We start from the raw sequence: 12,753 nt of genomic DNA, 5'->3' as shown, positions 1-12,753 counted from the left end.
CTGCAGGCAGATGGTGCCGGCGCAGTGAACGAGGGCAGCGGCTGGCGGAGGAGGAAGAGGCGACGCGCATCAGATCTAGAGGTGAGGCTCCCGGGTCCCTCTGGGGACAGGCGCACCCCCACGGGCAACACCTCCAGGGATTCCCCCTCCTCCGGCCCCCTTATTCCTCCTCCGGACAAGGGGACGCTTTTCTCCACCCCTTTCCTCTCCCTCCCTCCCTCCCTCCCTTTTCTTTCTTTCTTTCTTTCTTTCTTTCTTTCTTTCTTTCTTTCTTTCTTTCTTTCTTTCTTTCTTTCTTTCTTTCTTTCTTTCTTTCTTTCTTTCTTTCTTTCTTTCTTTCTTTCTTTCTTTCTTTCTTTCTTTCTTTCTTTCTTTCCTGGGAAGCAGCAGAGGTGCTCCTTTCCCGAGCTCCTTTTCCTGACCAGAGCCCACCCCTGCCCATGTGCAGAATGCCTTAGCTGCGGACTCCCTGGTTTCAGCGCGCCGGGAGATGAGGGGAGGGGAGGGGAGGGAGGAGAGATGATCTTTCGCTTCCCCGCAAGGGGTGGTCCTCGGTGGAGACAGGTTGGCAACGGGGGTGACCCAAGCCCCCCTTTGGCCTCCTCTTGCTGCCAGCTGGGATGGGAGTTTCTGAAACGGACCCGAAAGAAAGGGGCGCACAGCAAAGGGCTGGGGTGGGGGGCAACACTTGTGGGGGGGCTGCAGCGCGGAGGGGGCGGGTTGGCTTCTTTCCCCGGCAAAAATAAATAAATTACAAGGAGGCAGCTTTCAGGGAGATCAGAACACAGCCGCAACGCCTTTTCTTCTGAAGGGAGCTCCGGGTGAGCCCAGCCAGCCCCGCTCCCCGGGGGTCTTTGCTCTGCTGGGCTGCAGTTCTCCAGGGGGTCCGGTGGAGTGGAGAAGATTCCTTCCACACGGTCTGCTTCAGGTGAAGATGTCTTTTTTCATCGCGCCTGGGACCTCCTTCCTGCGACGCTGGTGCTCTCCCATTGGGCTACTACGCTCCTTCTAAAAAGATTCTAGTCCTCATGGTTCCAAAGGAATTTGAAGAGGAGCACAGGGAGCTGCTTGGTGCAGATTCAGTGTCGTCTACACTGGCTGGCAGCGGCTCTCGGGCAATGGCCCCTCTCAGCCCTAACTGGAGATGGCTTTTAGGATTGAACGGGGTGTGTGTGTGCAAAGAAAGCTGGGTATCTGCCGCTGGGCCACAGCCTCCTTGCCGCACCCCCTTTCTCCCCAAGTGCCTCTGTGGGGCAAAAAGATTTCTGGCATGGTGGCTGCTCCTTCAGTTCCTTCAACAGGTCGTTTGCATCCAGCTAGGAAAGGCAGCGGCTGCTTCCTCCCTCCACCATTCCCCCAAAGGCAGCAACCGTTCCCCCACCCCCTCCCCATCTGCGATGCATTAGGAAATTTATTCCTGCACCAGACATTGCCTTCCACAATATTACTGTACTGCATTTTTGGCTTTCAAGACCATCTACACCCACCAATGTGGTTTCCAAGAGCGACTGGAAAGGTTTTTGCAAAGGTAGCGTATCCTTCGTGGTGGCAATTTCATTGCCTCAGCTGTTTGGGGTACGGTTGTTGTTGAGTTTTTTTTTTTTTGACTCCCCATTCTTTGCAGGAGTTTCCTTGCAAGGGGCTCTGTCAGGTGACCTTATAACCCAGGCCAGGCAGCAAGGCTTGAATCCAGGTCTCACTGTGAGAGGAAGAGAGGTGAGAGATTCAAAAATAGAAGACATGCAAAACAAAAGAGTAAAGCATGCTGTGAACATGAAACAAGGTGAAAAATGGCCCATAAACTGGAAAAATAATAATGAGGGACTTACAACAGGGAAGAACATCCTCAAACACGCTTTTCAGTTTAGCCGTCTGTCATGGATGCTTGAGCTGAAATTCCAGTAGAAATTGGAGTTCTTGGCAAAGTCTATATTTGGTACACTTTGACCTGTGAATCTTTGCTGACGAAGAATAGTCGAAACAGGGCCTTGTCCTGATTTTTACTGGAATTTACCTTTATTTGCCTTCAACATTGGGATTGATTCCCATTTAAACTCCGCATCACATCAATAAAACCTTGTGAAGATTTATTCGAAATCCATCTTCTTTTGGCCTGAGTACTTGCAATTTATCGTTTATTTCTGAGCTGAAATTTCTGCATTGCAGGGGGTTGGACTAGATGGCCCTTGGGGAGCCCTTCCAACTCTAAGATTATTCTGTGAACAGAAGTGTATAAAGTTCAGGACGCCGTGGAGAAAGTGAAGGGAGCAAAGTTTTCCTCTCTGTCTCCTTGAGACTAAAGAACTCCAATGGAATGTTTGAACATTCAAGACAGATGAAAGAGAGTCCTTCACTCAGCACATAGTTGAACTATGGAACTCACTGCTGCAGGAGGCAGTGATGACCGCCAAGGTGGATGGCTTTAAAAGAAGATTGGGCAAATGTCCAGGGAGGAGAGGGCTATAGCTGGCTACTAGCTGGGATGGCTTTGCTCTGCCTCCATAGCTGGAGGCAGGAATGCTTTTGAATCCCAGTTGCTGGGAATAATTATAACCACAGCCCCCACAGCCTGTCCTTAGATGTGGTGTGTGGGCAAGACTGAAGAATTGGTGGCGGCAGGACGGGGGAGGCAGGGGGAGAAGCCCATTTACAAAATGTGTCAAATTCAAATGGGGGGGGGGGGAACCCAGCAATTTAGCAAACACATAATGAATTCAAAGTCACAAAAGAAAGCAGGCAGAATGAGGCAGCTGCCTCTGTTGGCCAATCAGGTTAAGGTAAAGGTAAAGGGACCCCTGACCATTAGGTCCAGTCGTGACCGACTCTGGGGTTGCACGCTCGTCTCGCATTATTGGCCGAGGGAGCCGGCGTATAGCTTCGAGGTCATGTGGCCAGCATGACAAAGCCGCTTCTGGCAAACCAGAGCAGCACATGAAAACGGCGTTTACCTTCCCGCTATAGCGGTTCCTATTTATCTACTTGGATTTTGATGTGCTTTCGAACTGCTAGGTTGGCAGGAGCTGGGACCAAGCAACGGGAGCTCACCCCGTCACAGGGATTCGAACCGCCGACCTTCTAATCAGCAAGCCCTAGGCTCAGTGGTTTAACCACAGCACCACCTGGGTCCCTTTTGGCCAATCAGGTTATTGATGGCTAATTCTCCATTTCCCCAGATCTCATAAGACCTTTGCAACTGGAGTGCCTGACGGAGTGTGTTTCATCTGGCAGTTGCCACTAGCCTTATAAACCCAGGAGGTGTCAGGCATGGGATGCAGTTCCCAAGTGCTTAAATTCGCTCTTTTCTTGGTCGCTGCAACCCGCATGTAGGGACACAGGAAGCTTCTCTTATTCCGAGTCAGACCAACGGGTCCATCTAGCTCAGGGTTGCCTACACTGACTGGCAGCAGCACCCTGGAGGTTCAGATTCAGGGGTCTCTCCCAGCCTGGAGATGCCATTGGGCAACTGAACGTGAGATCTTCCTGCCTGCAAGGCAGGGCCCTCTGCCACACAGCTCTGATCCTTCCCGATATGTTAAAATAATTTCAATGCACACGCGTGTCCCCTTCTAATATCGTCTAGCACTCGAAGCAAATAAGAGGTCTTAAAATTGTAGAGTTGGAAGGGACCCTTGTGGGGGGGGGGCGGACTATATTTTGAAAAATATAAATGCCCTGCAAGCTGGTCCCACAGCTGCCTCCGTACCTGGAGGAGGAACGCACCTTGCACACACTCATGAGCACGTCTTGGCGCCACCCGCTCACCTGTGTTGATGATGAGCAGCAGCTGCTCCACTGGCTTGTCCCCACGGAGCTCCCAGGCGCCGTGCATCATGCGCTGCGGCCCATCGTCCGAGGCCAGGTTGGTGGGCAAGCCGCACACGCGGACTGCTGGGCAGGCAGCGTGCAGCTCGCCTTCCAGCGCGGCTGCCGAGTGCACCTCCAGTAGCAGCGCCGAGCCGGGCACCAGGCGTGGGGCCAGCAGGCCCGCCAAGCTCCGGCTGAAGCCCTGCAACTGTGGCTTCAGCCCTGCAATCTGTGGCTTCAGATTGGCTGCAGGAGCTTCCTGCAGCCAACCCAAAGCCGTGCCAGCGCCGTGGAAGTCAGTCCCCACACAGCGAGGTGCCTGCGGCTTCTTTTCATGGAAACGCCACGCTGTGCCAGTTTAGCTCAGCATGGGGACTGACCGAGTGGGCAGCAGGGTCCACGGGCCGGATTTACAACTCTGGTGGGCCGCATCTGCCCCTGGGCCATAGTTTGCCCGAGCCCTGATCTAGTCTAACCCCCTGCGATGCAGTAACACGCAGCTGCCCCATACAGGGATCAAACCCACAACCTTGGTGTTATTGGCATCATGCTCTAACCAGCTCTAACCAGCTGAGCTAAGCTGTGCTATATGATTCCGAGGCGGCATAGGCTTTACTTGGGCAATCAGGCCAGGGAGCAGGGAAGGTTAATAATAATAATAATATTCTTAGCAAGCCAGGAGTTGCCTGATGATGCCGTGTGATTACAGGGTTTTAAAAACAGGATTTTACTCTAGACTCCTTGCCAATATGTTCAGGCTTATCTGTGCCTTGTAGTTTTGTGAGCATCCCTTGCCTTCATGATTTCATTACACTGCAGACCCCTTGATATTATATCTCAGCTCAGCTGCCTGGACTTGATATAACATTTCTGCTCTGTCATCCACCCATGCCCTGCCTTACAGCCTTAAAGCGCATAGCTTCCCACAAAGAACCCTGGGCACTGTTATTTAGGAATTGTAAGTCCAAGAGGGGTGAACTACAGTTCTGGGAATTATTTGGGGGAAGCGGTGTCCTTAGTTGTTGCATGGTGTGTGTGCATGCAGCCAATTTATACTATAACTCCTCACTTCATACCTTCAAATCCCTCGTATGGTGGGTAGCAGTGGCTCTGGTGAGAAGCCAGCAGCAGTTTCCCCACAGTGTATACACTTCACGGAGCTAAACCTTTCTTCTTTTGCATATTAAGGAGCAGGATGAGGTTATTGCAAGGCTTTAGATACGCCAGATTTCTCTCTCCCCATGCCCAACACCTGTGCTGATTTTCAGGTGGTCTCGACTTTTATACTTGATGGTGGCATTATCTTCGTAATCCCATCCCCTTGACAGGCGATCACGCAGCTATGTTATTGCATGTTTTGTTGAACTTGGTAGTAGGAAGGGCTGTCCCGTGGAAGAGCTTGTTTTCTGCTGCTCGACAGGATAGGACTCAAGCCAATAGATTAAAAGGACAATAAAAGATTCCAACTAAACTTTGTGACAGCAAAAGCTGTTCGACCGTTGAGCGGACTCCCTTGGGGGATGGTGGTTGAGTGGCCATCTGTCAGGGGTCCTTTAGCTGTGATTCCTGCATTGCAAGGGGGTCCCTGCCAACTCTACATTTCTATGATTTTATGCTTCTCTGAACTTTCATGATTCTTAAAAAGTAGAGGTAAAGGGACCCCTGACCGTTAGGTCCAGTCGCGGACGACTCTGGGGTTGCGGTGCTCATCTTGCTTTACTGGCCAAGGGAGCCAGCCTACATGTGGCCAGCATGACTAAGCTGCTTCTGGCGAACCAGAGCAGCACATGGAAACGCCGTTTACCTTCCCGCTGTAGCAGTACCTATTTATCTACTTGCACTTTAACGTGCTTTCGAACTGCTAGGTTGGCAGGACCAGGGACCGAACAACGGGAGCTCACCCCGTCACGAGGATTCGAACCGCCGACCTTCTGATCGGCAAGCCCTAGGCTCTATGGTTTAGACCACAGCCCCCCCCCCTCCTTAGAGTTAACCATTTCACATATTGTACTGAGAGTTCTATATCCCATTATAATTCTCTTCTCAGTGGAATAGGGATGCCTAGCAGTTCGAAAGCATGCCAGTGCAAGTAGATAAATAGGTATTGCTGCAATGGGAAAGTAAATGTCATGGTGTTCCGTTGCGCCAGAAGCGGTTTAGTCCTGCTGGCCACATGACCCAGAAAGCTGTCTGTGGACAAACGGCAGCTCCCTCAGCCTGAAAGCGAGATGAGCACTGTAACCCCATAGTCGCTTTTGACTGGACTTAACCGTCCAGGGGTCCTTTACCTTTTTACCTTATCCTTTAAGATATGAGATGAGCCAGAGGCCCTTTCTCACAGAGCACAATGTTGGGAGGGGGGGAGTCCTCTTTCCAAGCTCAGTCTCGCACCCACTTCCTCCTAAGCTAGCCTCATGTTGCCTTCAGGGATGGTGGAGAATCTCGCCCCCATTCCCAGCGCTGCCCTAAGATTCAACTGTCCATCCGGTTGGATTCTGCCTGTGGAATTGGGAGTTGGTGAAAATCTTGCCCTTTTGCCTCAGTCAGCAAAATGTCTTGGGCCGGCCCTGATTCTCCCATGCTCAAAGTTAAGGCTGCAGCCCCAATGCATGGGGCTTACTTCTAAGTCAATACGGATTGGGTTGGGCTGTGACTCAGCTGCAGCGATCATAGCTGAAACATGTTGGGATTCCTTCTATGTCCTTTTGGTGCCAGATCGGTGAACGAGAGAGCGAGAGACCCGGGGAGGGCACATGGATGGCTTGCAGTGCACTCTCCTGATCAATGCAATGTAATTAAAATGTTAAAGGGGGGCGGGGTTGCTCTTGCGTGCAAGAATTATTCAGGCTGCCCTCTGTCACTCCTTCACCCCTTTGGCACTCAGTGACGTCTTTGGCACTGAGTGAGTCTGCCGATGCCTCCAGGGGCCTCTTCCAGTGATTATGGATTTAAAAAGAAAAAGAAAAAGAGAGAGGAGCTGGGCAACACTTATCAATTTCGGTTTCTTTCCAGTTCTCATTTTTCCAGTCAAACCCAGTTCTCCACACATCCACATCGGTTACAAAAAAAAGTCCAAATTAAAATTCATCCTAATACACATTTTCCCCTAATATACACGCAATATACAGGTATTCCCCCCAATACAGTATACAGTCAAACCTCGGCTCCTGAACGCCTGTTTTGGAATGTTTCGGCTCCCAGACGTCGAAAACCCGGAAGTAAAGGCTCTAGTTTTCAAACATTTTTCGGAAGCCGGACGTCCGACGCGGCTTCCGCTTGAGTGCAGGAAGCTCCTGCAGCCAATCGGAAGCCGCGCCTCGGTTGTCGAACATTTCAGAAGCTGAATGGGCTTCCAGAACGGATTACGTCAGACAACCGAGGTTTGACTGTACACATTTTCCCCAAAGCGATTCCTCTAAATATAATCATTAAGATGTGCATCTTTATGCACACTTCACATCAGTGCATTTTTTTGGGGGGGGGATACACACCAACTGGAGAAGCACATTGCAATATTCAGAGAAGTGAAAATTTCTTGCATTCTTTCGGACAGTGCAACTTAGGGAGGCCTGCCTTTAAACGAGAACTGGATCAAATGTCCTCCTGCCCCTCTAGTCATGGGAACCTTTCCTCTTAAGCCTAGATATGGTGTGTGCATATCTATATGCACGTGTGTCTCCTTTAACCTGGTTATGGGTGTGTGAAGTAAGGTTGCCATGTTTGAGCTTTTTGGGGCCAAAGCTGTAAGAGCTTTTTTAAAGTTTTGCCCAGAGTTTAGGAGCTGGTTCCCCCCCCCAAAAAAAATCTCCCACCCCCAAAAGAGAGAGAGAGAGAGAGAGAAGTTTTTGAGCTATTTTTAAAGGAAATTTGGCAAAAAAACCGGCATGGGTTGCCATACATCTGGATTTTCCTGGACATTTACGCTAATTCCACCCATAATCCCAGCAATGTCTGCGAAGTTCCGGACATATAGCAACCGTAGATCCTGCATTGGTGGGGTGGGGAATTAATCTGGCTGTCTTCCTCATGATTTCCAACCCCCCCCCCAGCAAATCAGAGGGTGGATCCATCAGCTATTAGCTCCCATGCCTAGTCCTCTGGTTTCTCGTTTTCCGCAAGCTTATAGCCTGTTCTCCATGTTTCCACAACCGTTTGTGAATGGCTTAAAAAAAAAACCTTCCAGAAAAATTAATCGGCATTTTAATGTGAATTTCTCCTCCTAAACCACAATTTTGTTCCTATGCAGTGTTGACTAACAAACACCTTTTTTGGCAAGCAGATTTGGTCCACCCAAAACGACATGCACACACCACTGGGGGTGCCTTGAGACCCCATGGAGTTGTGTGATACAGGGGAGTCTGAAGCTTATTTTCCCATGCTCCCCTTCTTGGGCAAGGTTCTTGAGCAAATGGTTTGGCCAAGGTCCGGGTGCTCTTGGGGGAAATGGGTTTTCTGGATGCATTTCAATCAGGGTTTAGGCCCAGTTTGGGCACAGGAACTGCTTTGGTCACCCTGTATGTTGACCTCCATGGGGAGAGAGAGACAGGGAAAATGTGTCCCTGTTAATTCTCCTCAACCTCTCAGCGACTTTCAGTATAATCAGCCATGGTAAAGTAAAGGTAAAGGGACCCTTGACCATTAGGTCCAGTTGTGACCGACTCTGGGGTTGCGCGCTCATCTCGCATTATTGGCCGAGGGAGCTGGCGTATAGCTTCCAGGTCATGTGGCCAGCATGACAAAGCCACTTCTGGCAAACCAGAGCAGCACATGGAAATGCCGTTTACCTTCCCGCTGTAGCAGTTCCTATTTATTTACCTTCCCGCTGTAGCGGTTCCTATTTATCTACTTGCATTTTGACGTGCTTTCGAACTGCTAGGTTGGCAGGAGCTGGGACCGAGCAACGGGAGCTCACCCCGTCGCAGGGATTCGAACCGCCGACCTTCTGATCAGCAAGCCCGAGGCTCAGTGGTTTAACCACAGCGCCACCTGGGTCCCAAATCAACCATGGTATCCTGGAGCATCTATCCGAGTTGGGGTGGGTGGCACTGCTTTGCAGCGGTTCTTTTCCTACTCTGTTGGTCATCCCCGGAGGGTGATGTTTGGGGAGAGCTTTTCAGCCCCGTAGAGCCTTCAATGAGGGGCTCCTCAGGGTCTCATTTTTATCTCCCATGCTGTTTAGCATCCACATGAAACTGCTGAGTGGAGTAATCCAGAAGTCTGGAGTACATTGTCAGCAGTAGGCTGATGGCACTCCGCTCTACTCATAGCTGCCAAGTTATCCCTTATTTTAAGGGATTTTCCCTTATGCTGAATAGGCTTCCTCGCGAGAAAAGGGAAAACTTGGCAGCTATGGCTCTACTCCTCCTTTACATCGGCAGGTGAGGCAGTGGAAGTGCTGGACCCTTGCCTTGCCTCAGTAATGGACTGGATGAGAGCCAACAAACTGAAGCTCAATCCAGATAAGACAGAGGCAGTCTTAGTGGTGGTTCCCTAGGCCAAATAAATGGGAGGTTGCCTGCTCTTGAGGGAGTTACACTTCCTCTGAAGGAGCGGGTATGTAGCTTGGGGGGGTCCTCCTGGATTCTTTGCTGTCGCTAGAGGCTCAGGTGGACTCGTGCGAAGGCTGGTGGCCCAGCTGTACCCCTATCTGGACAGAGACAACCTACTGTAACTACTGTTGTCTAAGCTCTGGTAACCTCTAAGTTAGATTACTGCAATGTGTTATACACGGGGCTGCCTCTGAAGATGGCTCAGAAACTTCAGCTGGTGCAGAATTCGGCAGCCGGGTTGCACACCAAGGCAAGACAGTTTGAGAATATGACATCAACCTGGCCCAACTGTTCGGGCCTGCCAATTAGTTTCTGTGCCCAATTCAAAGTGCTAGGTTTTGACCTTTGTTGTTGTTTAGTCGTGTCCGACTCTTCGTGACCCCATGGACCAGAGCACGCCAGGCACTCCTGTCTTGCACTGCCTCCCGCAGTTTGGTCAAACTCATGTTCGTAGCTTCGAGAACACCATCTCGTCCTCTGTCGTCCCCTTCTCCTAGTGCCCTCCATCTTTCCCAACATCAGGGTCTTTTCCAAGGATTCTTCTCTTCTCATGAGGTGACCAAAGTATTGGAGCCTCAGCTTCAGGATCTGTCCTTCCAGTGAGCACTCAGGGCTGATTTCCTTAAGAATGGATAGGTTTGATCTTCTTGCAGTCCATGGGACTCTCAAGAGTCTCCTCCAGCACCATAACTCAAAAGCATCAATTCTTCGGCGATCAGCCTTCTTTATGGTCCAGCTCTCACTATAAAGCCTTAAATGGCTCAGGACCGCGATGCCTCAAGGGCTGCCTGCCTCTCCCCAAATGAACTGACCCAGACCTTGCAACTTTCATTTGAAGCCCTTCCTTGTGTACCTCTGAGAGGTTTGGACAGTAGCAGCATGAGAATGGGCCTTTTCTGTGGTGGCTCCCCATTTGTGGAATGCTCTCCCCAGGGAGGCTCTCCCTTGAATATCTTTAGGCACCAGGCAAAAGCATTCCTTTGGCTGATTCAACAATCTACAGCCTTTTAAACCGTGTATGCCTGTGTTTAGGGGGGATGTTATTGTTTTCATTTGTGATTATGCCATGCGTTTTCATATTGTAAACCACCTTCTGGTCTTCAGTTGAAGGCTGGTATAGAAATTTAATCAATAATAATTATTAATAATTATTTGGGGATGGAAAGGCATGTGCACCTTGCCTCCTTATTCAGGCTACTCACCCACCCCACTTCTGTATTAAATACAGTGGTACCTTGGGTTACAGATGCTTCAGGTTACAGACTCAGCTAACCCAGAAATAGTACCTTGGGTTAAGAACTTTGCTTCAGGATAAGAACAGAAATTTTGCTCTGGTGACGCGGCAGCAGCAGGAGGCCCCATTAGCTAAAGTGGTGCCTCAGGTTAAAAACAGTTTCAGGTTAAGAACGGACCTCCAGAACGAATTAAGCTCTTAACCCAGAGGTACCACTGTAATGAACTTTCAGAAACAACTTCAGCCTTATGAGCAAACCAGGGAATATCCGTTCTTGCATATTCCCCAGAATATATGAGTTCAGCCCAGTTTCTCTCTCAGCCCAACCCTTCTCATAGGGCTGTCCCGTGAGACAAAAGGATCAGAACTATGAGGAACTCTCTGACTGTGAGAGAAATTGCACGAATATGTGCCAGTGAAAAAATGCGAAAGAGGCACCAGATGTCCTTCAAAAGAGAGAGAGAGAATGATATCATTTCTCTCCGACCTGCCCAAGTTCACGAGCAACTTGCCAAGTCAATAATGAGGTTTGCCGTCCATCCACGCCCTCCTCAAGGGGCACAGCCAGTGCCAAGTGAGCTTGGCACTGTTCTAGGCATTGGAGGGTGGAGGCCCTGCTCAGAGCTTGCGGGAAACCTCTCTGGGCTTTCCTGGTTCTTTCACAGGCCGTCACCAGGGTTGTCCACAGAGGTGGGGCGATGAGTGTGCATCACGGGGGGAAAACCTCGGGCAAGAGAAGAAGGCCATGGCTTCCTTGGGCTTCTGCATTCAAGGGCAGAAGCAGCCATTTGTGGAATGGGGAAGTTCTGCTTAATCTCTAAGGTTACCAGATTTTTTTTGTCAATGGATCCAGGGACACTTTTCAACTTCAATTGATTTTGTATCGGGACTGATTTGTAAATCCGGGGAGTGTCCCCAGGAGACGACACCAAATTGGGAGGGGTGGCTAATACCCCAGAGGACAGGATCACACTTCAAAATGACCTTAACAAATTAGACAACTGGGCCAAAGCAAACAAGATGAATTTTAACAAGGAGAAATGTAAGGTACTACACTTGGGCAAAAAAATGGAAGGCACAAAACAGGATGGGTGACACCTGGCTTGAGAGCAGTACATGTGAAAAGGATCTAGGAGTCTTGGTAGACCACAAACTTGACATGAGTCAGCAGTGTGATGCAGCAGCTAAAAAAGCCAATGCAATTCTGGGCTGCATCAATAGGAGTATAGCATCTAGATCTAGGGAAGTAATAGTACCACTGTATTCTGCTCTGGTCAGACCTCACCTGGAGTACTGTGTCCAGTTCTGGGCACCACAGTTCAGGAAGGATACTGACAAGCTAGAACGTGTCCAGAAGAGGGCAACGAAAATGGTCAAAGGCCTGGAAACGATGCCTTATGAGGAACGGCTTAGAGAGCTGGGTATGTTTAGCCTGGAGAAGAGAAGGTTAAGGGGTGATATGATAGCCATGTTCAAATATATAAAAGGATGTCATATAGAGGAGGGAGAAAGGTTGTTTTCTGCTGCTCCAGAGAAGCGGACACGGAGCAATGGATTCAAACTTCAAGAAAGAAGCTTCCACCTAAACATTAGGAAGAACTTCCTGACAGTAAGAGCTGTTCGGCAGTGGAATTTGCTACCAAGGAGTGTGGTGGAGTCTCCTTCTTTGGAGGTCTTTAAGCAGAAGCTTGACAGGCATATGTCAAGAATGCTTTGATGGTGTTTCTTGCTTGGCAGGGGGTTGGAATGGATGGCCCTTGTGGTCTCTTCCAACTCTATGATTCTATGATTCTATAAAACGGGGGTGCCTGGTAACCTTAGCTTAATCCTCCTCTTGGATCCTATCCAAGCTTGTGTTAGCAAGCTTCCAATATCAACAGAGTGACATTCCCCTTTTGTGTGCAGCAAAGCGAGTGCATTCAGGTTTGCTAAAACCTGTACAATAATATTATACTTTATACTTCAATAATATACTTCCTGGCAAAGTCCCCTTTGTCCCTCTTAAAAGAAGTACACAATACAGTGTTTATAAAATAAGAGAGATTATGCTGATAACTCAGGATGAAACTGTAAATTTCATCCTGAGTTAACAGCATAATCTCAGAAAGGCAGGTTTATGTAGAAAAGTTATAAGTATATACATATGGAGACTACTTAGTAAAGTGA

At 49.5% G+C, this 12,753-nt stretch overlaps 1 protein-coding gene across 2 annotated transcripts in view; it reads left to right on the top strand.

The window, feature by feature from the left end:
* The window catches only part of ALPL (alkaline phosphatase, biomineralization associated), a 54,425-nt gene continuing 41,672 nt past the window's right edge, over positions 1-12,753 (top strand). The window contains exon 1 of one of the 2 annotated variants that reach the window (XM_035119891.2): positions 1-81. The gene's annotated coding sequence lies outside the window, so the exon portion shown is untranslated. Of the gene's footprint in view, positions 82-1,645; positions 1,717-12,753 lie in introns of those variants that run through there. The other variant, XM_060276293.1, reaches the window with a different exon arrangement.

The sequence above is a fragment of the Zootoca vivipara genome, chromosome 6, assembly GCF_963506605.1.
Source record: "Zootoca vivipara chromosome 6, rZooViv1.1, whole genome shotgun sequence".
NCBI lineage: Eukaryota > Metazoa > Chordata > Lepidosauria > Squamata > Lacertidae > Zootoca > Zootoca vivipara.
The sequence above is the reverse complement of the archived record's forward strand: the minus strand, read 5'-3'. Positions and strand labels throughout refer to the sequence as shown.